Genomic DNA, 24,996 nt, shown 5'->3' with positions numbered 1-24,996 from the left:
TGGCGTTTTGCAAGTAAGTTGATTTCTTGGTTGTATGAACGTTCCCCAGATTTGATAAACTGTTAAATATAAAGTCTCAGGTCTTGGGTTATATGCTGTTCGTCACTTCTTTGGAGGTACCTCATTAGCAGCTTCTCTCTCTCTCTCTCTCTTTTTCTCTCTCTCTCTTTCTCTTACTCTCTAGATAGTTCAGTAGTCTGGTAAAGTGGTTGAGTCACTGGTCACTTAAAAAAATCATTGGACTACTTCCCTAAATTAGTGCCCTGATTTATGTCTGCAGAAATGTTGAGTATGGCTGTTGGATGAATCGCTTGGGTTCAGACTCCCTGTGTCCAAATCCTGGCTTCACTGCTTTGTAGCTCTGTGAATGACAGCAACTTTATTCCATCTTTCTTAGCCTCAATTTCCTAGTTATTAAATAAAGAAAATGATAGCATCTGACGTATAAGATTGTTATAACATTACATCATGTATTATGTGAAAGTACTTAGCATGGGACCTAGCACATTACAAACTCTCAATTAATGTTTTCTTTGCCTGTTTGGATTAAGTTGTGTCTACATAACACGTGGCTCCTGGGAGTACAGAAGAGATGATATAGTTCGCATCAGGTGTACATGTCTATAACCATGCCCTTAAATCCTCAAAGATGATTAAATGCTTCACTTGGCATCTGGAGTATTTGGGAAATATGGATCACATTTTTCAAACTCAGTTCTTACACAAACACACAGATTTACCGTCAGTCAGTCAGGAGGTACCTATTGGTTACCCAGTCTTGTTAATAGCCAATTGTTTGCAAAGAGATAGCCTATTTCTAACTATAGATTTTAACTATTTTAGAAAATGAACCAAAACAGTTCAACATTGCTTTTATCACGGCTGTGTAATTTGGGCCAAGTGAGGACATGTGACAGTCCTTAAAAATTTTTACAAATTATACCTGTACTTTGACATCAGGTGGATAAAAAGGATACATTTTTATGTTTAAAAAAATTTTTAAATACAGTTTTATGGTTGTTGTCCGTTTAATACCATTCATCTATTTCTCCAATAAGCGAGGCTCTGTTAAGGGTTAGCCGTGTACTGACCCAGGCCAGACAAACTGACTATGAAATGTAGCTTCTGTCTTCCAGAAGCTCAGAGTTTCCTTGGATGCAACATCGGAAGGGGCAGACAGACATAATAAAAGAGCTCTTCCTGGCAGAGAAATCTAGAGGAACAGAGGTGCACGGCAGGCCTTACTTACCTGGGCAGGACAGGAGGACGTGAGGCTGGGGGCAGACTGGGAAGAGGCACATAAGCTCTATCAACCAGGGTGGCCACCTCCTGACCTGATAGGGAAACATTTAGAGTTTTAATATTGTCAGATATTTCTTTTATGTAAAAATGTAAAAAAGATCATTGTCCTCTAGTAAATGCTTCCATCAAGAAAGGAGTTTCTGTTTTGCTGTGTGCTGCTTTACTGTCAAATGCTGAGATGTTTGTTCATTCACAACACCGAGACAAGTAGGCAAAATAAAACAAACTGCAGAAGGAGGCGTTAGTGTTGTTCTGGGAGTTTGTGACTGTATGTGCCCTGACTGCTTTGTTTACCCCAGTGATTCTTTCTAAAACTTTACCAGTGCACCGTATGGACATCCCTGAAACCATCCTGTAAGGGAAGGATGTATGGACATCCCTGAAACCTTCCTGAAGCTGGGTTTGCTTGCCACCTCTCCGTCTCCCTAAAAGGTTAAAATATAAAGTGGCTGGCATTCTAGGGCAAAAATAAAATATACTCTTTTTATTTTCCTTCTATTGTAAGTGTTCCTCTCAGGTTCAATAACAGTATATGAACAGACTCCATGTATATTTGCGACTTTTACGGTGGATGTGCTTAGATTTTCCCCTTATTCTGACATTTCATTCCTTTTTTATTCAATAGAGAAATCATCATGGCATAGTGGAAGGCAAAGCCTTAGGAGCAAGGGAAATCTAGGTTGGAATTCTTATTCTACTACTATTAATTAGCTACGTTGTGTTGGCTAAGTCAATTTAACACTCTGAGGTTAAATTCCTTCTCTTTTAGGAGGTAGCAACCGAATAAAACCAGCCCCCTGCAGTGCTGTTGGCAAGATTAGTTAAAAGAAAAATGCACGTGGAAGCACCGAGGCAGTGTAGATCAGGGGTATGTAGTAGGTGGCAAATAAAACTGGAGCTGCCAGGATCACAGTTGTTGATATGTTAACAGAGAGAAATCAAAACGACATCATTTGGGCAAGACATGGGGATAAAATGTAGAGTAGCAGGAGGCTTGCTCATATGCTAGATGACTGTTTGTTTATTCATTTCCCAACGATATTACAAAGGCTGTGAATATTTATTTAGTTCTGCTCCCAATAGTCCTTCTAATAGGGAATTATTTGGGTACAACGAAAGACATTTGTAAATGCGGCTGATAAGACTGGCATTGGACAAGGAGTGTTTTGTTGGACACAAGAATTCTATTGTCCCCGGCTTCAGTTGTCAAGTGCCCGGAGAACCCAGAATTTATGGTGCAAGCACAATGGTCCTTTCAGGGCCCAGCGAAAGAGCTGTGAGATCCTGCTCCCTGGCTTTTCAGGGCTTCTAATCTTTTTATCGGGCCCGGACAATGCCGGATTCAGCCGCTGCCTGAGCCTCCTGACTGTCCATTGGCCGCCAGGTATTGTGCGGTAATTACCATGGTGACAATGGACTCTCTCCACGGCCGTCCATCGGCGCTTTGGAAAACGGTGAAGGTTGTCACTTTGTATTAGGTGCCTCTAAAGGCATGGCTTACTTAGAAAAACTGCTAAAGGGAAATAAAGAAAATCGTGTTAAGAGTTTGATTTAAAGGGCCACTGTGTCAAATCCATTTGGAGCCCAGGACCTCTTTATGGATGTTTTCTTGTAATTACGGTCAGACATTGGGCGTCATCCCTGTCCAGGCGGTGAGGGGCCGGCCTTGGAGGTTTTGCAGGAAGGTGTGAGCTGTGGGCAGCTGGCAGCCCTTAACATTGGGTGAGAGCAGAAGTCTAAGCTGAGGCGGGGAACTTGGAGGGATCCCGGAACTTCTTTGAGACTCCGTTTCCTCAGCTGCAAAAGAATGGTGTGGGAAGCGCTTGCAGATTAATGTTAAGTATATGTTATATACGATGCATGCAAAATACGTGGATATTACTTGTCTATAGACGCTTATACATCTACCAGAGAGCTTTATGAATAGCATATCTACGATAAAAGGCAAAACTACTCTTTACATCGTGCACAATGGAAAAAGCACAATCTATATCTTTTCATAATCACAGGTACTGATTATTGAGTGCCTATCCTGGGTGAGGTAATACAGTTATTATCACTATTCTTAATGTAATCCTACAAAATAGTTATTATCCCCATTTTATACTGAGAAAACTGAAGCTTAGAGAGGTCTTGTTTTCTCGAAGTCAGACTAGCTTGGAAAAGGTAAAGCCTGGATTTTTTTTTCTTTCAGAGAGAGAGATAGAGAATGAGCACACATGTCAGCAGGGAAGGGGCAGAAAGAGAGGGAGACAGAGAATCCCCAGCAGGCTCCACGCCATCAGTGCAGAGCCAGATGCAGGGCTCGATCCTACGAACCATGAGATCATGACCTGAGACAAAATCAAGAGTCAGCCGCTCAACCGACTGAGCCACCCAGGCACCCCAAAGCATGGATACATTAAATTGAATGTATCCTCACTGCTTCCCCCCATTTTTTAAAAAAATTCAGAATCTATAAACCTTTCTTACAAAATATGTTTCACCATATGGTTTTGGAACTTTGGCAATAATTTCTTTACAGGAAAGAAAAACTCAGTGATGATTATTAACTGGGTTTATTCATCTTTTCAACAATGTCAGGAACATGTGACACCTATAAAAGGAAGAAACCCCTGCTCACAGGGTGCCCAGAGTCCACTGCCTGTGTGCTGCCCGGACAGAACAAGAAAAAGACACAGCAGAATCCGCAAAACCACTTGATCTTTCCATTAAAGCAAAAAAGCATATGGCCTTTGCTTGACTTCTTGGCCAAAAACAAACAAACAAAAAACAAACAAACAAACAAAAAAACTGGCAGTTTCAGAAACCTGATATTTCATTTGTTTATTTAATAGTAACATATTTAATCATAGTTTGTCTCAGCTCCCTACCAAGATACCTGAAATCCCTTGTACTGTTACACCAAAAAGTAGTTTTCTGGGCTGACATACCAGAGGTACAGACATGATTTACCCCAGAAAGAAGGTCTCATTGTGCGTTCTTAAATCTGGCAGGAAAGGAGTGGGTTGTTGGTGATCCAGTCCAGCTACCCTGTATCCTTGCTCTAAGCACTTGGGCACTTCCGGCTTAGCCTCAGTTTCTTCATCTGTAAAATGGAGCTGTCACTGTCTCCTTGCGCTCCCTTGCTCCCTTCAGTAACAACTCTTTCCCCTTTCACCCGTCACCCCCCGTGCCATACCTGCATCAGCACTGCATACATAGTGGCCAGGGACCCTGAAGCATGTGTTGATGGAGTTAGTGGGATGCGGACTATTTTAATTCACATATGCTTTCAGCTCTTACCCTCCCCCGACCACAGCACCACATATTGTTGTTTTTGTTGTCCTTGTAGTGTTAACAATGATCCTGGCCCCTGTCTGGGCTGCCTGCGTCCGCATGCTTGTGGAGGATCCATACATGTAGATCTGTCAGTCAAAGCGTGTGATTTGGAGCAGAGATCCTCAGAGAGAGACAGCAGTATGACCCGTGGGGTCAAAAGAAAGCCTATGGACTTGTGTGTACTGAGCCTTCTAAACACTCAGAGCTCAGCAAGAGAAATCTGCCACAATCATATCCCCATCCTTCCCTGGCTTTTCTCCTTGCTTTTTGTACGCTCACTAAGGGTCTTCTCCATCCTGCTTGACACTCTTGGCTTCAGTGTTCTTTTTCCTGATTTCTCCATCTCTCTGCAGTAATCTATGGCATGTTGTGTCTCTGCCCCTAGAGGCTCAGTGCTGCGGGACCTCTGCGCGCAGCACTGGACAGAGCTGGAAGCAGGCGGTGACTCTGTCCTGGGAGAGGGCCCATAACAGCACACAGTCCTTGAGAAAGGAAGGGGAGTCACTTGGAGAGTAGGTAGGGATGGGTGCCACAGTGCTGGGTTGGATTTCCCTGGCTCAGAAGGGAACGCATGATTCCAAGTCCTGGGGAATCATGAGATGCGGCGGGGAGGAGGGAAAATGAAAATTCCAAGCAGGAACAGCAGCGCAGAAAGAGAAGATGGGGGAGCATACACACATGGCCCTCTCACACCGAATTGAGTCTGCTGAAAGCACAAAAACAGCCAGGATTTCTTCTGTCATTGTTTTCTTTTCTAAGAAGCATGGTGCAGTTGTATACCAACATTTCCCACACAACCTACATCTCCTCTTTCTTGAATGTTTGCAGGGATTGGAATTCATAGACATTTCACCCGGCTATTTTTGTTTTCCTTCCAAAGCTCTTAATTGTCTGTGCAGGTTTTTGGTGAAAGGAGTTTTATAGGGAATAGCTTGCAGAGAGGTAAACAGTATGAGGCAAAGGGGGAGTTCAATTCGTTTTTATAGATTTGAGAAGTAAACTTTGAGAAGCACACTGGCAACAGATGCAGCTGCATGATTCGCTGACTGCATACTGGGGCAGGCAAACAGACGGACCATAGGCTATCATGTCTGCCCTGTGGGGTTCTGGTCCCACCTTGGGTGTTATTGGATGCACACCTTGGGCAAAGAGTCTAATCCTTTGAGTGGTCGGGTGAGATACCCAGATGGGCTCATGACAGCCAGAGTGGTGATATGTATTTAAAGAGAATACATTGGTGAGGCTTGTGGCAGATGTCTGTTCCATTTATGGTGTACTAGTTATCCATTGCTGAGTAACATACTGTCCCCAATTTAGCGACTTATAACAATTCACTATTACCTTTTATAGTTGAGTTTAGTGAAGTCATCTGGGTGGTTTTTCCTTGGGGTCTCTCATGCTGTGTAGTCAGATGGCTGGAGTCACATGAAAGTTTGACTGAGTTGGAAGTCCAACATGGCATCTTTGTCCACCATCTGGCACCTCAGCTTGGATGCTTAGAATAGCTAGGTATGGCTGGGCATCTCTCTCTCTATCCATGCAGCTTCTCCACATGGCTAGCTAGTGCTTCCTCCCAGCATGCAGGTCTAGAGTATTCAGACTTCTGACATGACAACTGACTTCTCCCAGATGAAGCTTCCAAGAGCACAAGATAGGCTACAAGATTTCTTATGACTCATCGTCTGAAAGTGTAGAGTGTCACTTTGCTCTGTCTCATGGGTGACTCAAGGACAGCTCAGATTCACATAGAAGGGGCACTGGGACATGAATATTTGCGGGTAGGGTTCCTTTGGGAGGGGGACATTTTTGGATACTAGCTCAACATGCAAGGTGATTGCAAAGTAGGGTCCTTCATCAGTTATGGGTTGTGTGCACTGTCCATGCGGCTTTTTCTCTATGACCGGACACCATGTCCATCTGGGAATAATCCCAGTGCTACCTTGTCCTCGACATCCTGGGAGTAGCACACAGTAGGACAATTTTATTATTCTTGCTACAGTCACCGAATCAAGATGCTATGGACACATTTTAGATTTATAATTCATCTTCAGCCATTCACAAGAAGGGTTTTTGACTGTTGTCGTTGCTGCTGCTGCTGCTGCTGTTGCTGCTGTTGTTGTTGTTGTTTAGCAGAAGGGATAATGTGTGAGGAGCTGTTGGATGGAACCAAGATGAGACAAGGAAAAGTGGATTCGGAAGCAGAAAGGAAGCATAATAAAGAAAGTCAACTAAGAACCTGTTTCAGTTCTTAACGCAGACCAGGTTAATCCTAGAAGGTAGAAGCCCTAGAGGTGAAGGACGTTCAAGAAATCCTCTCTGTCATTGTGTTAAAGCTATGCCAGCCGCCACCTTCCTTGGTTCAGTGCCTCAGTTTTCGAACACGACACCTGTTCAGACACTCTGTATTCGTCTCTTCATTCACTGAACAGATATACAGTGAGCAGCTGCTCTGGGCTAGGAAATGTGTTAGACACTTTGGGAGATATGAAGATGAATCAGACCAGAATTTGGGCAGAACACAGTCCCCACACAGAAATCCAGAGTATGCTGTAGTGCGGGAGGGGGCGGAGAGGAATGTAATCTTGATAAAGAATTGCAGCTCTGTCTTCTCAGCTCCGCTGGTGTAGGGATGACATCTCCTATCACGGCTGCCACCACCGTCACTCTTTTGCCCTTGAGACTGTCATTCTGTAAGGATCTGGCAGCAGCACAATAGTGCTTCTCCCTCGCGGAGGGAAGGTACCTACTTTGGACTCAGACACAATGTGGGTTGTCTCAGAAACTGGCTCCAAGACTTCATATCCCCCTACAGGTTTGCTGGAGCAAATGTATGTGACGTATGGAGTGTGATGTAAGAAGTTGGATGAATGGCTACCTTTATCTTTTTGTCCAAGTACAAATGCACACACAGTCACACCGTCTTTTGATACCTTTAAACCCATGGTAGCTTTTTCCCATTTCCTACACAACTGTGATCATTTGTTTACATCTCTCCACACCTGGGCTGTTTTCCTCCAAGAAAAGTCTATCTATGCAACTGTGTATCCCCAGTGTCGAGTAGTATGTCATTTTATCGATTCACATCACCTTTAGATTAATAATGGTCCTTTCACTTTTTGCAGAAATCACTGTATTTTCGGCTCAGTGGACCCGTGACACTCGTTCCTGTTGTCATTTGTTGAGTGACCAATCAGATGGGTGGAGTGTGTTATAGAAATTGGCAGCAAGTATCCAATGGGTGAAGAAGGTAAGATGCATCCACTTTACTATACTATGGGTGTGGAGGTGGAAATGATGCCCAGTGGGCCCCTCCCTGCAACCTGCCTTTGTTTGAACCTTCACCAAATCTAAAGAAGTACCTGAGATGAAAGCTGGCCTACTTTCTTGGGATTTGAGAAATGTGATTATTCACTGTTGTTCTTGGGGTCTCTTTATTGAACATCTGTTATGTATTAGTACAAACGTGATAGTTTTTTGTTTGTTTTTTTTTGGGGGGGGAGAAGGGTGACTATAGAAGATTCAGAGGAGGAAGAAAGAACTAAAAGAGATTCTTCAGCAAAAACTCAGCTGGATAGACTAGAAAAATTGCCATGTTGCTTTTTCCCACCTTTTCTTCTTTTGAAGATAATTCTATAAATGTGAACAAGGTGGCTTACATCCCATGGCCAGGAGGCTGAACCTTTTAGACCTTGAAAGACAGAACATAAGATCATAAGCCAAAAGGCTGATTTCAACTGCCAGGCCCAGCTTTTCCATTCACTTTCCATGTGCCCTTAGGTTAATGAGCTCTTTTTTGGGCCACAGGGTGGTTGGACCTAGGGTCTTTAACAGTTTTTAAGTTTTAGGATTCTATGAATCCAATTATCTCCTCTATTTTTTCAGTGGTAACTGAAGCTATTTTTGTAAGACATACTAATATCCAGGTAGAAATTTAATAATTAATTCTACCAGCATGATTCCCTACATTTTAGGGGTCTAGACCCATCTATCCATATGTCTATGGCTCATCTCCATGTAGATGTCCACCAAGTGCCTTAAATGCAGAGGCCAAATATAAGTCACGCTTTTCTCCTCTAAACCTTCACTTTGTCCTATGTGTCACATTTCAGGGTAGCATCACAATTAACCCAGATCAGAAACATGGGAAGGGTACCATATGCCTCTCAATCCCTTACCTCCAACAGCAATTTATTCCTATTGCTTCTTACTGGTGCTATTCTGATTATCTCTGAAAAAAAAAAATATATATATATATATATTTATATATATATATTTTTTATTTTATATATAAAAATATATATATATATATTTTTTTTTTTTCTCTTTATCCCCACTGCCATCATCCAAACATGATCCTGTTTCCCCAGGATTACAGTTGTTGCCACCTGACAGGTCATTTTGCCTCTGGGGTTACTTCAACTCCAGCATGTTGTATCTTTCATACAAATCCTAAACAAACAATGTCCCTACATCTGGATACTATTTTATTTTCCTGCTTAATCTTTTCAATATCAGAGATATGGATTCCTTAATAAACCTCTTCCATGACAAGGCCACTGTTTTGCTGTCTAGATTCATCTCTTGGCCGTTCTCTCTGTACACCCAGGCCTTACTATACACGTCTACTATACGATCTACTATAGGGTACAACTGTATTTACACAAAGTCCCATAATTTCTCTTTCCTTACAAGCTAACTCTCACTTACTTTATATCTTGGCTTGCACCTTGCTATCTCTAAGGAATTCTCTCTGATCCCTGTAGACTGAGTAATAGGTGTCTCCTAGGCAACACTTTAGTAGTCCAAGATTACACCATTTACTATGACTTCAACATTGGGCTGTAATTATCTATTTAATTATCTATCTTCCCAGCTATACCTGGAGATTCTCGAGGGCAGGACTTACTTGGGGACTGCTGTGTTCCTAGTTGCAACCACTGTATCTGGCCTCAAGTAGGTTCTCAATAAATATTAATCAAACATATGAATAGGAACTTAAGTATATTTTGAATAGAAGATGAGGAAGGGCAGCTGATGTTACCAGAGAAAAGTCAGAATAATGGCAACTAACAGGTATTGATTGCTTAGTACACATCGGGCAGATAAGATCTTTAAAGGCATCACCCCCCATAATCCTTGCAAAAACCTAATGTGGTAGGTACTATAAATATCCAAGATTTTCTAAATGATAAAAATGAGTCTTAGAGAAGATAAGCAGCTTGTGTATGACCATATTGCCATAATTTTTATCCTTGGAAATTTTTATCCTTGAGATGCGTGACTTTAGCTAGAGCGTATGTATTTTACCACTCCCTTATTTTCTCTTATCCGTGAATGAATCTGCTCTATAAGCACAAAAAAAAATTTCCTCCACATGAGGCAGGACTCTTTTCTCACAGTCTACACAAGCTTTTGTTACATAGATGGTCATCCACTGTGACTAGACCTGTAAATCTTTGGTGATTTTCCGGGTGTTCGTATACTCATATTTTAATGCGAGTCTGTCTGAGGACAAAATTCCAATTTGGGGAGGCCCCCCAAATCTTTCTCCCCTGCTCTGATTGATGTTTATTGTGGGAATAAACCAATGAATGAAAACTCTCTTCAAGGAGCAGAGTGGCCCTTCCCTGTGAAGGCACCAGTATGATCTGCTGTGTATGACTGGCTCCCCTCAAATTAGCATATTTTGCACTCATTTGCTCCAAAGCCTGGCTCAGCAGACAAGATGCATCCCTCCTGTAGAAATGTCTGGAATGATGATCATCTCATTTCTGACAAGCCAAATGGGTCTCTTGGTTTCATTGGCCCTGTGAATTATTCAATAGAACATGCAACTGACATTTCCTATTTTTCTACATAATAGGGACAATTAGAATGAGGTATCAATGAAGCAGAGTCAGAAGTTAAATAAAAAGTACTTGAATTTAATTTCTTTTTTAGGAAATCTGCTACTTGTCTTTGTTTTTTTTTTTTTTTTTTTTTTCTATTTAGAAATTAAGAACAGCCTAGTTTGAAAAGTTCTGCATAGCCTCTTTCTAAGGAGAGGAAGGTAAACTATTCTAATGTTCATAAAACCCTTGACAAAAAACCACAGCATGGTATAGACAGAATGGCCACTTGATCTTTCAGGCTAAGATTCTTGTTTACAGAAAGGATTTTATTTTATTTTATTTTATTTTATTTTATTTTATTTTATTTTATTTTATTTACTTTACTTTACTTTACTTTACTTCACTTTACTTTATTTACCTAGAAGAAAGGAAAGACTTGTTCATGATTATACTATAAGGTTTTGGAAGAACAAAACAAAATTAGCCAACAACTTAGGCTGAGGACTCAGATTCTTGGTCCATGATCAGTTCACAATGCCAGCATTTCTTGAAGTTATGTTTTTTGAAGGCAGAGATGAAAGGGCACTTCCCTTTTCCTGGAGGAGCTTCCAATCAAGTTGCTCTGCATAAAGTGCTCAAAATCCAAGTAGGAAGAAAAAAGAGTGAGATGGGGTAGAGAGAAAGACTTGTAACAAATGGTGGTGACAGGGTTCGGGCTTATAGGATCAGCTCTTAGGCTGACCTCCAGGGAGATCCACTTGAGCCTCATTCCTGGCACACATTTTACTTAGGTGTCTCCTCAGAGCAAGGGAGGAATGACCTAGGTTAGCTGCAGGATAGTGCTTCTCAGCCCTGCTACCTGGCTGGGCTTGTATAGTAGGGCACTGGGGCAGATAGGAATGCCTTGAAGTGAAAAGTATTTGCCCTTCTGTTCATGAAAAGCTTACATGCATTGAGATTCTCCTGAATGATAATCAGCAGGGGCCAGTGGTCACAGGTCACCCAATTATCTTTCATTTGCATAAAAATCAATCCCAAAAAGCCGCTTGGGGGGGGGGACGGCTCACCTGTGTTGAAGTATCCACCAGGCCCTGCTTTGTCCCTGACAGTCTGAAATGTTGGCAGCCTGCCTTCTAACCCCCTGTGCCTGCTGGGTCTGTCTGTGAATGCACATTTCCTATTTTGGGATGTAGGCCATTGTGGAGAAAGAGGCCAAGTATCTGTCTATAGCTGGTGTCACCTGAATAAAAAACAGACAGTCCACTTGCTGACTTCTTTGCCGATCTCCAGTCTGTGCGATGTGACTGTCAGTACCACAATCAACCAAGAATTACAGGAAGCTCTTGTGTGCTGGGCAACTTCAACCAAAGTTGTGGTTATTTGATCTTGCTTTATTTAACTAACGGTGAACAAAATGCAGAGACTACTCCTGATAATAACAGTAAGAGCTGATATTTAATGAGTGGGCCCACGTGCGGCCACTGTGCTACGTGCTTTACATTCACGATCTTGTTGGATATCACCAGAACTTTGAGTGGTATGTGCAGTCATCACAATTCTTTTGTAGATGAGGACCTTGAGGTCCAGAGAGGTTAACATGAACTTGCCAAGGGACATCTGATTAACAGTGGGTAGAGCTAGGGTCTCTTCTCCTGAGCACTGACTCTTCCAGTTCTTTTGCAGCCTTCATGAACTTGGAGGGCAATTGTGTTACAATTCTTTGGGTATGGCCATGTCCTCAATCTCCACTTGGTTATAAAGGAGACTCAGGCTTCTGGCTAATGCATTAGTATGCAGCTGAATGTATGCGCTCTGTGAGAGGTAACACATTGGGAGAGGCAAAGAGAACCCTGAATATGTTAACTTATCAGCCATCTCTTGAGAACTGTTCTTGTTGCAGCCATTGGACTAGGTACTGGAAATAAAACAATGGGACAAATGCACGTGCACCGGGGGATACAACAATGAAACTAAAGTCATGCCTCGAAGAACCTCCCTTCTTGTGATGGAGCCAAGCTGGCAAATAACCATGGTGCATAGCTCCTTCTAGACAGGTCCAGGGTCGCACAAGGTGCACAGAGGGACTGTGGAAATAGTAGAAAAAAGAGGAAATCGGGAAGCTCCAGTAGAGAGGTGACCTTTAGACGTGAAGCCTGAGTAAGAGTTTACCAGGAAAAGATCAGGAAGAATTTTGCAGTATAGAAGTTCTGTAGAGACAGAGAGCAGTACAGCGGTTCTTGAGCCAGTGTTTGTCATGATGAGGTGGGCTATTTTTGTCTTTATTATCCTTAACTAGATAAGACTGTTAAATAGATGAAGATGGTTTGAAATTCAAAAGGTGATAAAAGGTCTACAGACAATTAAGTCTCCTTCAATGCCTGTCCTTTCCTGGAGGCAGCTGCTACTTTTGGATTCATATGTGACTGTCCAGAGATTTTCTGGACAGTTAGAACCACACATATCCACATAGTCATTCATCTGTACCTATGACTACCTATCTGTACCTATCTGTACACTCTCCTCATCTGTACCTATAGATCGTATCTAGCTATAGACACTGTTATGCACACTGTTCCAGAAAAAGAAAACTTTATGAAGTTTTTCTCCTTGTTTGCTTTACGTGCTCTCCTTTGATTTTAAACTTTTTAAAATTAAGAAAAATAACAAACCTGCAGAAAGTTGCAAAAATAATACAATGAATTCTTAGGAGCCCTTCATCTAGAATCACTGATTTTTGAAAATCATTTTGTCACGTTGCATGCAATGATTGTATGGATTTAATCCCTAATGAAGATACAGCTTGGATGTCAGTTACCTGCGTGAGCTTCCTCTCCCCAGCACTTACTTCCTGAGACAACCCAGGTATACCTGAAATCTAGAACATGTTCCACTTCGTGTCAGTTGCTCTGAGATGCCCTAAGCAGCAAATCCAGGTCCAGGATGGAGACATCAGGAAGGGCCATTCTTTGGGCCACCGGTTATCTACCTTGTGGTCATCTTCGGGAAGGGGTTTTGCCCTCTCTGGTCAAGTGCTCACTCAGCAAGAAGTGAGTGTCTCAGACAGGTGAGCATACTCTCTGCACTTACTTTTCTGGGCCCATTGGTCCAGGGCAGGAACACACAGTCCAGTTAAAATCTAATCACTTCATTTCCGACAACCGGCCGTGTAGATAGCGTGACTCTCCTTTTCTGCTTGTCAACTCCAGAGAGGCAAACCTCAGAGCCTGGTGTAGAATTCCCTCCTTTTCAAGATCAAAGCTCCTGACTGCTCAAGTTATCTGTGTACTTCCTCCGTGCATTTCATGGCCAGGGACAGTTTGTATTCTATGTGAGAGGGACCTTGAATAATGTGACAGGCAGGAAGTAACCCAAGGAGACGGTGTGATATGGCTTTGTAGTCAAGTGCTCAGGGTCTAGGAGTATTGTTTTCAGGTATTCATCCATCCATTCATTCATTCATTCACTCATCAAATAATTACTGAAAGCCTCCGTGGCACTCTTTCATGTTTTGTGTCAAGACGTGTACGTGCTCTTTGCAGACTGTGTGATGGTGATGTGTGGGGTGGCAGCCATACAGACATCTCTCGGCTGGAGAACAGGTGAAACCGAGAGTGCAGGGGTAGAATCTTTGAAGGAACGACTTCCTAGCCATCTATCCATTCCTTCATGCAGTAAACACATATTTACTGACTGCTTGCTCCATCCTGATTCCACACGTGCACCTGTGAATATGCCTATGTCGGTCCTATTTTCGTGGAACTCACATGCCAGTGAGGGCATGTCTCCTGCACTCCCTCTAGTCTACCTGTTCCTTATGTTGGTTCCATTAGGAAGGTTCAGCTGCTCCCACTGTTTCAGGACAAAAATCAGGCCATTGCCTGTCAGCCCTCCCTGGCTTCATGTGATTCCTAAGCCACAGAATCACCATTTCCTCCGGAGGCTACTAACCCAAATTACCCTGTGCCCTGTGGGGGACTCAAGCTCAAGGAAGTTTGAAAGAGCAGAGAAGGAAAGGTAACAAGCCATACTGAAATCTGCCACCAATTAATTGTGTCTGCTGAGGATCTAGAAGGCTGCAGCCTGACACCTGCCAGATGCCTCTACTTGGAAGCTTTAGAAAAATTGTGGAGAGGCCAGTGAGTTCATCTTTTCGAGAGGCTCTGAATTTTAGAATCTAAGCACCATTCCAAATGCTGTTAGGTTGCCACAGCAACAGTTCTTATACACTTTTTTTTAAGAAAATGAATTTAAAAAAAATTTGGCCACACACTTGCAAGGGCAAGTGAGAAGGTGCCTCTCTAAATGAATGGTAAATTTCCTGAAGTACTATGTTTCTGTCCATAACAAATACTATTTTGGACCTCTCAACACTTCCAGTTTCACTTAGAATTTCCACTTGAAAAATGGACCCGGGAGGATTGTTATTCATTGCCCCTAACCCGTTTACGTCAGGCTTTGGGCAAAGAAAGAAAAAGCCTTTATCGCTTATGTAGTTTCACTCTTGTCAAGGGTTGGAGCAGAACCCACAATGGCAGCGAGCAGCCTGTGCTCACACGGGAACGGCCGGGGGGCTGGTGCTTGGGCTCTTGGGAGCACGTCCAGCTCGGTGCCCACTTCCCCAGTGCTTCTTCCCCTCCAAGCTGCTGCAGGGTTTCTCTTAAACAACTACAGGGCGCTCCGCTTGTAAGACTGACAAGATCCAACCTCCACTCCCTCTCATCTTCTGAAGCTCCCATGTCATCCCGCATTTACTCTGCATCCGCATCTTACTGCCAGTAGTCTTGGAACTCACTGTGATGCTTCCCTTCAGATTCCCTTGCATGAGTTTTCCTTCTCTGTCCCCATTTCTCTGGATATGCAGAGAGGAATCTCCTCCAGATGGAGTGCCCTGACCCCGTGAGATAGAGCTTGCCACTTCTTTCCCCCTAGTCCTTTGGTTTCTTGGGGGGTCTCAACATGCCTTCTATGGGCCCTAGGCAGTTGAAGTTCACCTTCAAGAGCTCCTTTTGCCATAAAAATAATATATTTTATGATTGTTTTCGTATAAAGATGAATATAATCTTCTACCCTAGAAGGCCAGTTTTTCTTCTGACATTCAAAGAAGCTGTGTGAGGATGTGGAGAAAAAGGAACCCTGTGCACTGTTGGTAGGAATGCAAACTGGTGCAGCCACTATGGAAAACAGTATGGAAGATCCTCAAAAAAACAAACAAAAAAAACCCAAAAAAACTAACTAAAAATAGAACTACCGTATGATCCAGTAATTCCACCTCTGCGTATTTACCCACAGGGGCCAAAAAAAAAACTAAGTCAAAAAGATATATACACCCCCATATTCGTTGGAGTGTTATTTCCAGTAGCCAAGACATAGAAGCAACCCAAGTGTCCATAGACAGATGAATGGATAAAGACAATATGGCACGCACGCGCGCGCACACACACACACACACACACACACACACACACACAGACTGGAATATTATTCAACAATAAAAGAGAAGGAAATGTTGCCATTTACAGCAACGTGGATGGACCTTGAGGGCAGTATGCTAAGAGAAATATGTCAGATAGAGAAAGACAAATACTGTATGATCTCACTTATATGTAGAATCTAAAAAAAGTAAATAAATACAACTGAATTCATAGGTACAGAGAACAGGTTCGTGGTTGCCAGAGGCTGGGGGTGGGGAGTGGGCAAAATAGGTGAGGGTGATCAAAAGGTACAAAGTTCCGATTAGAAAATAAATAAGTCCTGGGGATATAATGTATAGCATGATGACAATATTTAATAATACTATATTGGATATTTGAAAGTTGCTAAGAAAGTAGATCCTAAAAGTTTTCATCACAAGAAAAAAAAAAAAAAGAACTATAGCTATGTGTAGTGACAGATGTTAACCAGATCTATTGTGGTGATCATTTTGCAATATATACAAATATCAAATCACCATATTGTACACCTGAAACTATATAATGGTATATGTCTCTTATATCTCAATTCAAAAAAACCAAAAAGACAAAAAAAAAAAACATTCCTGTGAGCCCCTAAAGTATTATGGGCCCCTGGCACTGTGCCTGATGGAGATGTCCATGGCATTCCTTTGTGACCTTATTGCCATTTATTTGTCTACACGTCTGCAGGATCTTTGAGGATGGAAGTTGGCTGCTTCATTCTGTGTCTTCTGTCACAGTGCAGGGGGTATATGTGCACACTTGGTGAATGGGCCTTCACAGGAATGAGACATAGTCTGATCCACTGCTGAGGGTTTTGGCTGGCACTCCCAGATAAGGCAGTGCTTACTGCTCCAAGTCCATTTTCAGAAGGGACAACCTCCTCCCTTCTCACTACCTGTACAGCCCTTCCTTCTGCGTCACCCGCTTTGATCCCTGCACTTGGATATTTTCCATCTCATTCTCTGGAAGAATAAACTGAATCAACCTGAGAGAGGTTAAGCAGTCTAGAAAATAGTTGTCTCCTGTTCAGAGTCACACATAGTATATGGAGCCATGATTGATTGATTTAAAGACAGAGAGAGAGAGAGAGAGAGAGAGAGAGCAAGCAGGGGAGGGGCACAGAGAGAGAGAGAGAGAGAGAGAGAGAAAGAAAAGAAGAAAGAGAGAAAGAGAAGCCCAAACAGGCTCTGCACTATGACTACAGAGCTCAATGTGGGGCTCGAACCCATGGACTGTGAGATCATGACCTGAGCCAGATCAAGAGTCAGACACCCAATGGACTGAGCCACCCAGGCAACCCCCGTTGAGCCAAGATTCTAAGTCCCTTTTCTCTTCTAAGACTCCTGCCAGTGCTCTATGGCACCACAGATCTACCGCTCCAAATCGCCAACCCTTCATTTTCCATACCAAGATCTGTAAGAAACAGTAGATCTCAGCGTAGGCAGAACTGCTTCTAAACTCCACACTGCCATATGCTCCCCTATTTTGCCTTCACCAGAGGACTGGTGTCCCCAGCCAGCAGGCGTGCTTTTGGGAGAGAACCTGCAGCTCTCCACCCCTTCAGGACTTGCCTCAGTTGCAGCTCCAGCCAAGGTCATGGCCCCTCCTGGGGGAAGCCAACATCTGATGTCTGGATCAACAGGGCTTTGGCCCTCTCGGCTGTACCTGAGATCATTTGGAAGGGCCATCCTCGCCCAGAGCACTGCACAGGGTTACCTGAGCCTGTTGTCGGCCTCCAGCATATCTCACTTTCTCTCTCTGTCTGCTCCTGCTTCCTTTCCCTCACACATGCATCATTCTCAAGGGCACCCCGTAATAAACATCCGCATGGGAAACTCCATCTCAGAGTTGTCTTCCCAGAGAACCCAACCTGCCACAAAACTCTATTGTGCAACAAGCCTCCTTGTGTCTGCATGAATACACCAGATTCATTTGTACCTTCATTGTTTTCATTGAATGTGTATTCATTGGATGCTTTGCACTGTGCTAAGTACCAAGATACTGTGAGGAGCAAGACAAGACACGACCTCTGGTCGCATGGAGCTTAAATCACTTCTACTCTGAAGACAGATTTTAATCCTGTTTAATCCGTGCTTTTCCCAGAAGCTGGCTGCCCCTGCACTTAGGTGGGGGCTGGGGAGGGGGTTGGGCAAGAGAGGTTTCCCATTGAGTCCTGCTGATTGCTTTGCAAAATAAATGCTGCTTCCAAGCGTGTATGAACAGCTTTCTCCTGATCCATGAGAAGACTCCTTCGCTCCCTTCTTTGCCCAGAGTGAGGCCAGAGTGAGGTCTAGGTTAGGAGGGGCAAGAGCTGGAGCAGGAGAACTGGGGGTGCAGTGACTGCCCAGAGTGAGAGGGAAGACAGAGGTGCAGATGACCAGGCCTGCAGGAAGCAAGGTCAGGGTCAGAAGTTTAACTGAGAAGATGAGGTGGAGGGGATACAGGTAGAGGTTTAATCAGCAGCCAAGTGGGGGCAGGGATTGGAGAGTGACTGCCGTTGCCCGCAGTCCTTCCTGAAAAATACGTCATGACATCCGTCTTAATCAGAATAAAACACAGATCCTGTGCTGACAGTGCCATCTAGACATGATCACTCCCCACACCTCTGCCCTTGCCTGGCTCCCTCAGCCATACTGGACATTGCTCTTCCTTGAACAGACCCAGCCCTTTCTAGCCTCAGGGGCTTGGCATTCTGTGCTCCCTCCATCTGGGTCACCTCACATGCCTGGGGGCTTGTCATCATTCAGGGTTCAGCTTAAATGCCACCCCTGAGGCCATTCCTGACATCACAGCCTCACCTGCCACTCCCCACCCCCCTGCGCCCAGGTACCCAGGTATTCCACATTTCATCGTTCTGTCTAATCCTTCGCAACAGCTATCTCAATCTGTGAAGCCCATGTCTGTATTCTTTCATGGCTTCCGTGTTTTATTGTCCATTTCCTCAGTGGTAGTCTAAGTCCCTGAGGCTCAGAGACAAGGTCTGCCTTGCCCACCTTATATCTTCAACATCAAAAGCATTGCTGTTCCCATTAGTAGCGGCTCAGTAAACATTTCTTGAGCGAATGACTGAGCCAGTACCTACATTTCGAATGTTTCCCCGATGGGTCAACAGGAATATGCCAGAGCATGGGCTCCTCCATGCTGCTGAGTGGAGTAGAATTTTCAGACCTCTCTCTCTACCCCTCATTCTCATCCTCTCTCTCTGTCCCTCTCCCTCTCTCAGTTCCTCCTGGGCCATCAGTCAGATTTGAGTGGCATCAGTTCCTGGAGCTCTCCACTCTTGGGATGCCAATAGCTGCATAATGGCTTCTCTGCCTGTACATCTCCACATTAACACAGGCCTTTCCGGCCTGCTCCGGCTTGCCTGACCCATCTCCCATCAGGAAAGAACGTGCATCTGTAATACTCTGGAAAATTAAGGCTGACATGCAGTTTGGTACCCAAAGTGGTTTCACTGAAGCAAACGCGGAGAATAATAGCCGTGCACTTAAATGCTTGAGCAGGTATCAATCAGAGAAACATTCCAATAATCCATGTTTATAAAGCTCGTTAGTACAAATTTTTGAAATAGCACTTACTCCACTCCATTCTTGACAAATGGTGTTTGTAGCCATTGTGATATTTTATTTCAATTATGTGCTGGAGTTGTAGGGAGAGGCTTTCTGACAATAGCAAGGCATAAGCCATTTTTAGTGTGCTTCTATCACTATTCCCGTTGCTAAACTCGACTGGACAGTTCATTAAGATGAAAAATTAACAGCACATGCTTTGGGGAGAATAATCATGGAACATGACAGCTTGCGGAGGCATCGGCACGCAGAAGCAAGACAAACGTGCTGGTCTTCGGTAGAAGTGGCGATTAGCCAATCCGTCAGAAGCCATGAGTTTACTGAGACCCTACTTGTGTGCTCAGCCCTGAGCTGAGGTGCTGGGGGAAAGAAAATGCAGGAAACATGGCCTTTGAACTCCAACAATATAACCATCTATTTGGAAAGGCTGGGGAGATTTCAGCTGTCAATCTGGGAGCCCCAGAGGGATATACATCAAACGCCTGACACTTTGGTGCTGAATATAAGTCCAGGAGTAATTCAGTGTGGACCTCAGAGATTTCTTAGACCTTGAAGAATAGCAACATGTTCATTAGCAAACTATGAACTAAATATAGTAGCTGCTAATGGCTAAGAGTTTGCTTTTGAGTGGTGATGAGAATGTTCTAGAACAAGACAGTGGTAGATTGATGCACAACTTTGCAGATACACTAAATAAACAAACAAAACAAACAAACAAACAAAAAACCCACTGAACTGTGAACTTCCAAAGGATAGACCTGATGATATCTGAATTTTGTTTCAAGAAAACTGTTATTTTTCTAAAGTATTCTACAAATTCTACATAGCTAAATTATAGTAAATTTGTTACATGCTCAGAGAATTGAGTTTAGTTCAAATAGAAAAAAAGGGATGGGGCAGACTTACATCGACAGAAAGGAGGCATACACCCATTTTACAGACGAGGACATGAAGAATAAGATCAGTTCATGTCTTGCCCATGAAGCCACAGACCTGGCAAGTAATGGGACTGGGACTTCGCCTCCAGCCTTTCTGGCTCCAGAGCTTGGATGCTTCCCACCCCACTTTGCTGGTACCCAGAAAAACAGATCCTGGAATGCAGTAATAACATGAAAGACAGCAAAGATCATGATTCGCCTCAGCAAAGCATCCTCACCATTTTCTCTCTCTCTCTCTCTGTCTCTCTGTCTCTCTCTCATCAGTTCTTACAGCATCCCTGTGAGGGATGAGCAGGTATGAGTGTGCCTACTGGAGGTGGAGGTGGGGTAGGTCTCAGGACAAAAGGGGGATGGAGAGAACGGAGATTGAGTCGGTTTTCCCAGGCTGCATAAAGAGCTCTGCAGCCTCTTCCAGACATTCGAGGTGTTCCCGCCTCCACTTAGGTCTCTGTCTCTCCCTGGACTTGTGCGTGCATCCTTTTTCTCCAACGCAAGCGGAATGTCTGAGTGAAACCATAGAGATGTGGGATCCACGGACATTTAGAAACAAGGCTTGGAATTAGGTATCCTGTCCGTTAAGTATAGAAGTAAATGCTGTTTCTTTTCTCCTCTGTAGAAGGAGCAGATGCACTTTTCTATTGTAAAGCACGCGTCTAGATTAAAGCCACTTAAGTCATTATCTCCCCTGCAGTTCATAAGAGAGCTTCTGATGTCATTCTCAGCTTTCGAGTGTAAATACTGGGTCAAATTCCCATCCTGTTGGACAGGATGGAAATCTGACTCAACATTTGTAAATACTGCTGCATTTAATTCATTTTCACGGGGATATTTGCTTCCCCAGCAGACAGGGGAATCACAGCATCCTGGGAAACAGCCTGTGTAGGAATCAGGATGCATTAACCTAAGCAGTGAGATCAAAACAAAAGCTCTGTTTGCCGTCTGCCACCAGAGCCCAAATCCCGGCTGTCCCTGCTGGTTGGCTGCATTCAGGAAGCGTAAATAAAATTAGATCCTCGTGGGGTAAGGAGGAACTGGGGTTTACCAAACAGAAGGCTTAAGCAGCCAACATTCTCTTTTCCCATTTCATTGACTTTTCTTTTTAGCTCTTAAGAGGTGAAAGGAACAATAAAATAATAATAGTAATAATAATAACAATCATACTAATTAAAGGTTAATACTTCCTGAAATATATCCTTGCCTATTTCAGAGTATTTGCCTTTTTAACCCTCATTGAAGGTTGACTCAGAAGTAGGAATGGCCGGATTGTGGTCTTGTTTCAGCCTGCTGCTTGCCGGGAAGGAGACTGCTCTGTGTCTCTCTTGGCTCATAAGTCAACTGTGGGGTGATTATAATAATCACCCGATAATCAGTGTCTACTCTATAGGGATTTTGTGACAGCTGAAGGTGGTATTACCTCTAATGCACTTGCACCCATGCATGTCGCCTAGAAAGGCTCCCTAAACAGGACTCAGGCTGGTGGTGATAGCAATGCACCAGTCTATACCATTCCAGATATACAGGTGTTTCCAAATGTGGGGCTGTATAGGCAGAGGTTCTCAGCCATCGATGGAATCCAGGCGACAGGCAGGTACTTTTTTCCCAGTGTGTGTGCGCAGTCTTACGGTGGAGAGCTGGCTTCCTGTTGAACTGGCCTGAGTATCTGCTTGTCAAGGTGGCAGTCAGTCTCCCTGGGTTTGGTGGCCCTGCACGCTGTTTACCATGGGCAGGTGCTTGTCTCTGCAAAAGGGCACCAACCTGCAAAAATGTTCCACAGGCTACAGAGGCAGCACAGTATATGGGGCAGGAGTGGTGTCATGGAAACTGGGTTGGAATTTCAGTTCTGCCTCTAACTGTGCCCTGAGCGGAACAGCTACTCTCTCTTGCTAATGTTTTTATTGTTGTTGTTTTCATGGAACTGGGAATAGTGACTATCTTGACTGTCTCATGGCTTGAGGAAGGTCTTGCATTTTTTTAAGTTGTGAAATTGCACTCGTCCGCCTCCATCCCCAGTGCCATGTCGCCCAGCTAGGAGCACGGGCCAAAGACTCACCCTGCGTGCATCATTTCTGCTTCCTGTGAGCTGGTTCCGTGTGACTGAAGCCAGGTGATTTGACCCCAAGAAGCTTCAGTTTGCTCATCTGTTAAATGGGTATATTAGTTTGCTATTGGTATTGTAACAAACTACCATAAACTCGGTGGCTGAAAACAATACAATTTCATTATTTGAGAGTTTTGGAGATCAGAAGTTCAAAATGAGTCCTATGGGCTGAAACCAGGTTGTTGTCAGGGCTAGTTTCCTTCCGGAGGTCCTAGGGGAGAATCTTATTTCTTGTCTGTTTCAGAGTCTCAGGCCTCCTGCATCCCTTGGCTAATGGCTTCTTCCTCCATCTTCAAAGCTCACACGCCATCCTCTGCTTCCCTCACGGCTGCTTCTTTCTCTGTCTCTCCTGCCTCCCTCTTATAAGCATCTTGTGATTATCTGGAGCCCAGGCTCATCTGCCCACCTCAAGGCCCTCAAGGCCCTTAATTTGACCACATCTGCAGAGTCCTCTTTGCCAGACAAGTTGACCCGGGCATGTTGAGAATTAATATGTGGGCATCTATGGGGAAGGGATAGTATTCTTGCTCATAGGACTATTGCAAAAGTCAAATGAGATAATGCATCTAAAATACCTAGCCCAGTTCCCTAACTCAACAAATGTTTCTTCTCCTTAGAAGTACTGATACTGACCTATGCTCAAATACCTCTGGGAGATAACTGGGCATTACCACACCTCTAAGTGCCACAGCTCTGCTCTCTGGCAGGAGCAGGTCCCTCTTTGGCAGTGGCTGGAGGCTTCCTCTTAGCCTGGAAGCTGGTCTGTGCAGATAATTTTGTCTGCATTACACGCCCTCCAGCAGGGCTAGCTCCCCAAGGTGAGCCTCCTTTCTAAGCCTGAGCTTTCTTATTTGAAAAGTGAGGTCAGGGTGAAGGGCTTGACTCTGGGGTTCTTACTTCCATTGAGAATCTATGAACTACAAAAGGAAAGAAAGAAAGAAAGAGAGAGAGAGAGAGGGAGGGGAGGAAGAAAGAAAGAAAGAAAGAAAGAAAGAAAGAAAGAAAAGAAAGAAAAGAAAGAGAGAGAGGGGGAGGGAGGGAGGGAAGAAGGAAGGAAGGAAGGAAGGAAGGAAGGAAGGAAGGAAGGAAGGAAGTGAAAGAAAATCTATGAGCTACAATAATTGATCACATGTGAATCCAAAAAATGTGCCAGTTGGTGTTAAGGTGTATTTACTGGCTTCTCAGAGAAAACTGCCCATTGCAAAACAGCAGCAGTGGAAACGATGGCCCTCTCCAGCCATCCAGGAGCCTCTGTACGAGGGTTCCTAACTGTGGGTGCTTCTGGCTCAGGCTGGACTATACAATGACGTATCTGGGAGGCTGGCACTGGGCACTTTCTGTAATGAGTGGCAAGTGAAGATTTGAGCTCTAGCTTCCAAGATGAAGGCGGGGGCTGAATTCTTCTCTGTAAAAGTGCCATTGTTCATGGATCAAGGACTGAAGAGGGGAAACGTGGAAAGAGGAAGAAGCCTACTGTGTGTCAGACATGGCTTCCTATCATTTAATTCTACCACTTTGCCTTGTGCACCGAGCATTTTATCTCCATTTTTCAAATGAGAAAACAGAGGCTGAGAAAGACTGAATAATTTGCCTGATGCCTCACAGCTGGTAAGTGGCACGAGAAGAGGGAAATTGAATTAATACTTCAAATCTAAAACGGAGCTTCTTGGCTGAAACAGCAGGGCCCTGCAGCCGCCAGAGTGATAGGGTCTGCTCTCCCTGTGACGGTGCACGTTCGTTGCAGGCCATTCGGTCGCCCCCATGAGCACCCCCCCCCCCCCACTCACCCTAATGGACAGAAAGCTAAGGCCACAGAATATTGTGTTTCAGCATTTTCTCTTTCACCTGTAATGTTTGCAAAAAGCATCTCTGTCTGCCCAGTCATCTTCTTTTCAGCCCTGTCTTCCCATCTCAAATTCAATCTTTTCCTAGTTATTTCAGGCAGAGAGTTGAGTGATGGATGTTGGCAAACAGAGTGAGACTTTAGTATTCCCATGATCCCTCTTGCTTTCAGAGTTAACCTCCCTTTGGGCGCCGGACCCTGCCTGTGGTGCTGCCTTCACCTCTGATGCTTCTGGAGCTGTTCTGGGGGTCTGTTTTCAATCATTTTAGAAATGGCAAGAGTATGTCTGGGAAGAATATTGAAGCTCATCAGATTTATCCAGAGACAAGATGGGTGTGAGAAGATTGCCACCGAACAGGGGTTTGTGGCTCTAATGAGTTGGCTCTGTAGTTCTTTTGTAACTCAGAAGCTTCTCCATAAGGACTTTTGGATGGATGGTTTCAAATGTTTGCACAGAATCAATCTCTTTAATGGCAAGCAACAGTTCCTATGGAGGGGGAACAGAGACACCTTCCCAGCAGGTGTAGTATTAGATGCAGTGCCACCAAGAGTCCTGAGCAGAAGGGAAGCCAAGCCTTGATTCAAGTACATATGACATTTCTAACCTGCTGCAAGCCACAGTGGAAGTCAAGAGGCTCCAG

General features: G+C 44.0%; 1 protein-coding gene across 10 annotated transcripts in view; it reads left to right on the top strand.

The window, feature by feature from the left end:
• The window catches only part of CDH11 (cadherin 11), a 177,893-nt gene that overhangs the window by 56,599 nt on the left and 96,298 nt on the right, over positions 1–24,996 (top strand). For all 10 annotated transcript variants that reach the window (XR_006197081.1, XR_006197082.1, XR_006197086.1 and 7 more), the window contains exon 2: positions 7,746–7,870. The gene's annotated coding sequence lies outside the window, so the exon portion shown is untranslated. The remainder of the gene's footprint in view (positions 1–7,745; positions 7,871–24,996) is intronic.

This window comes from Panthera leo, chromosome E2, assembly GCF_018350215.1.
Source record: "Panthera leo isolate Ple1 chromosome E2, P.leo_Ple1_pat1.1, whole genome shotgun sequence".
Lineage (NCBI taxonomy): Eukaryota > Metazoa > Chordata > Mammalia > Carnivora > Felidae > Panthera > Panthera leo.
This window is presented reverse-complemented; position numbering and strand designations above follow the sequence as displayed.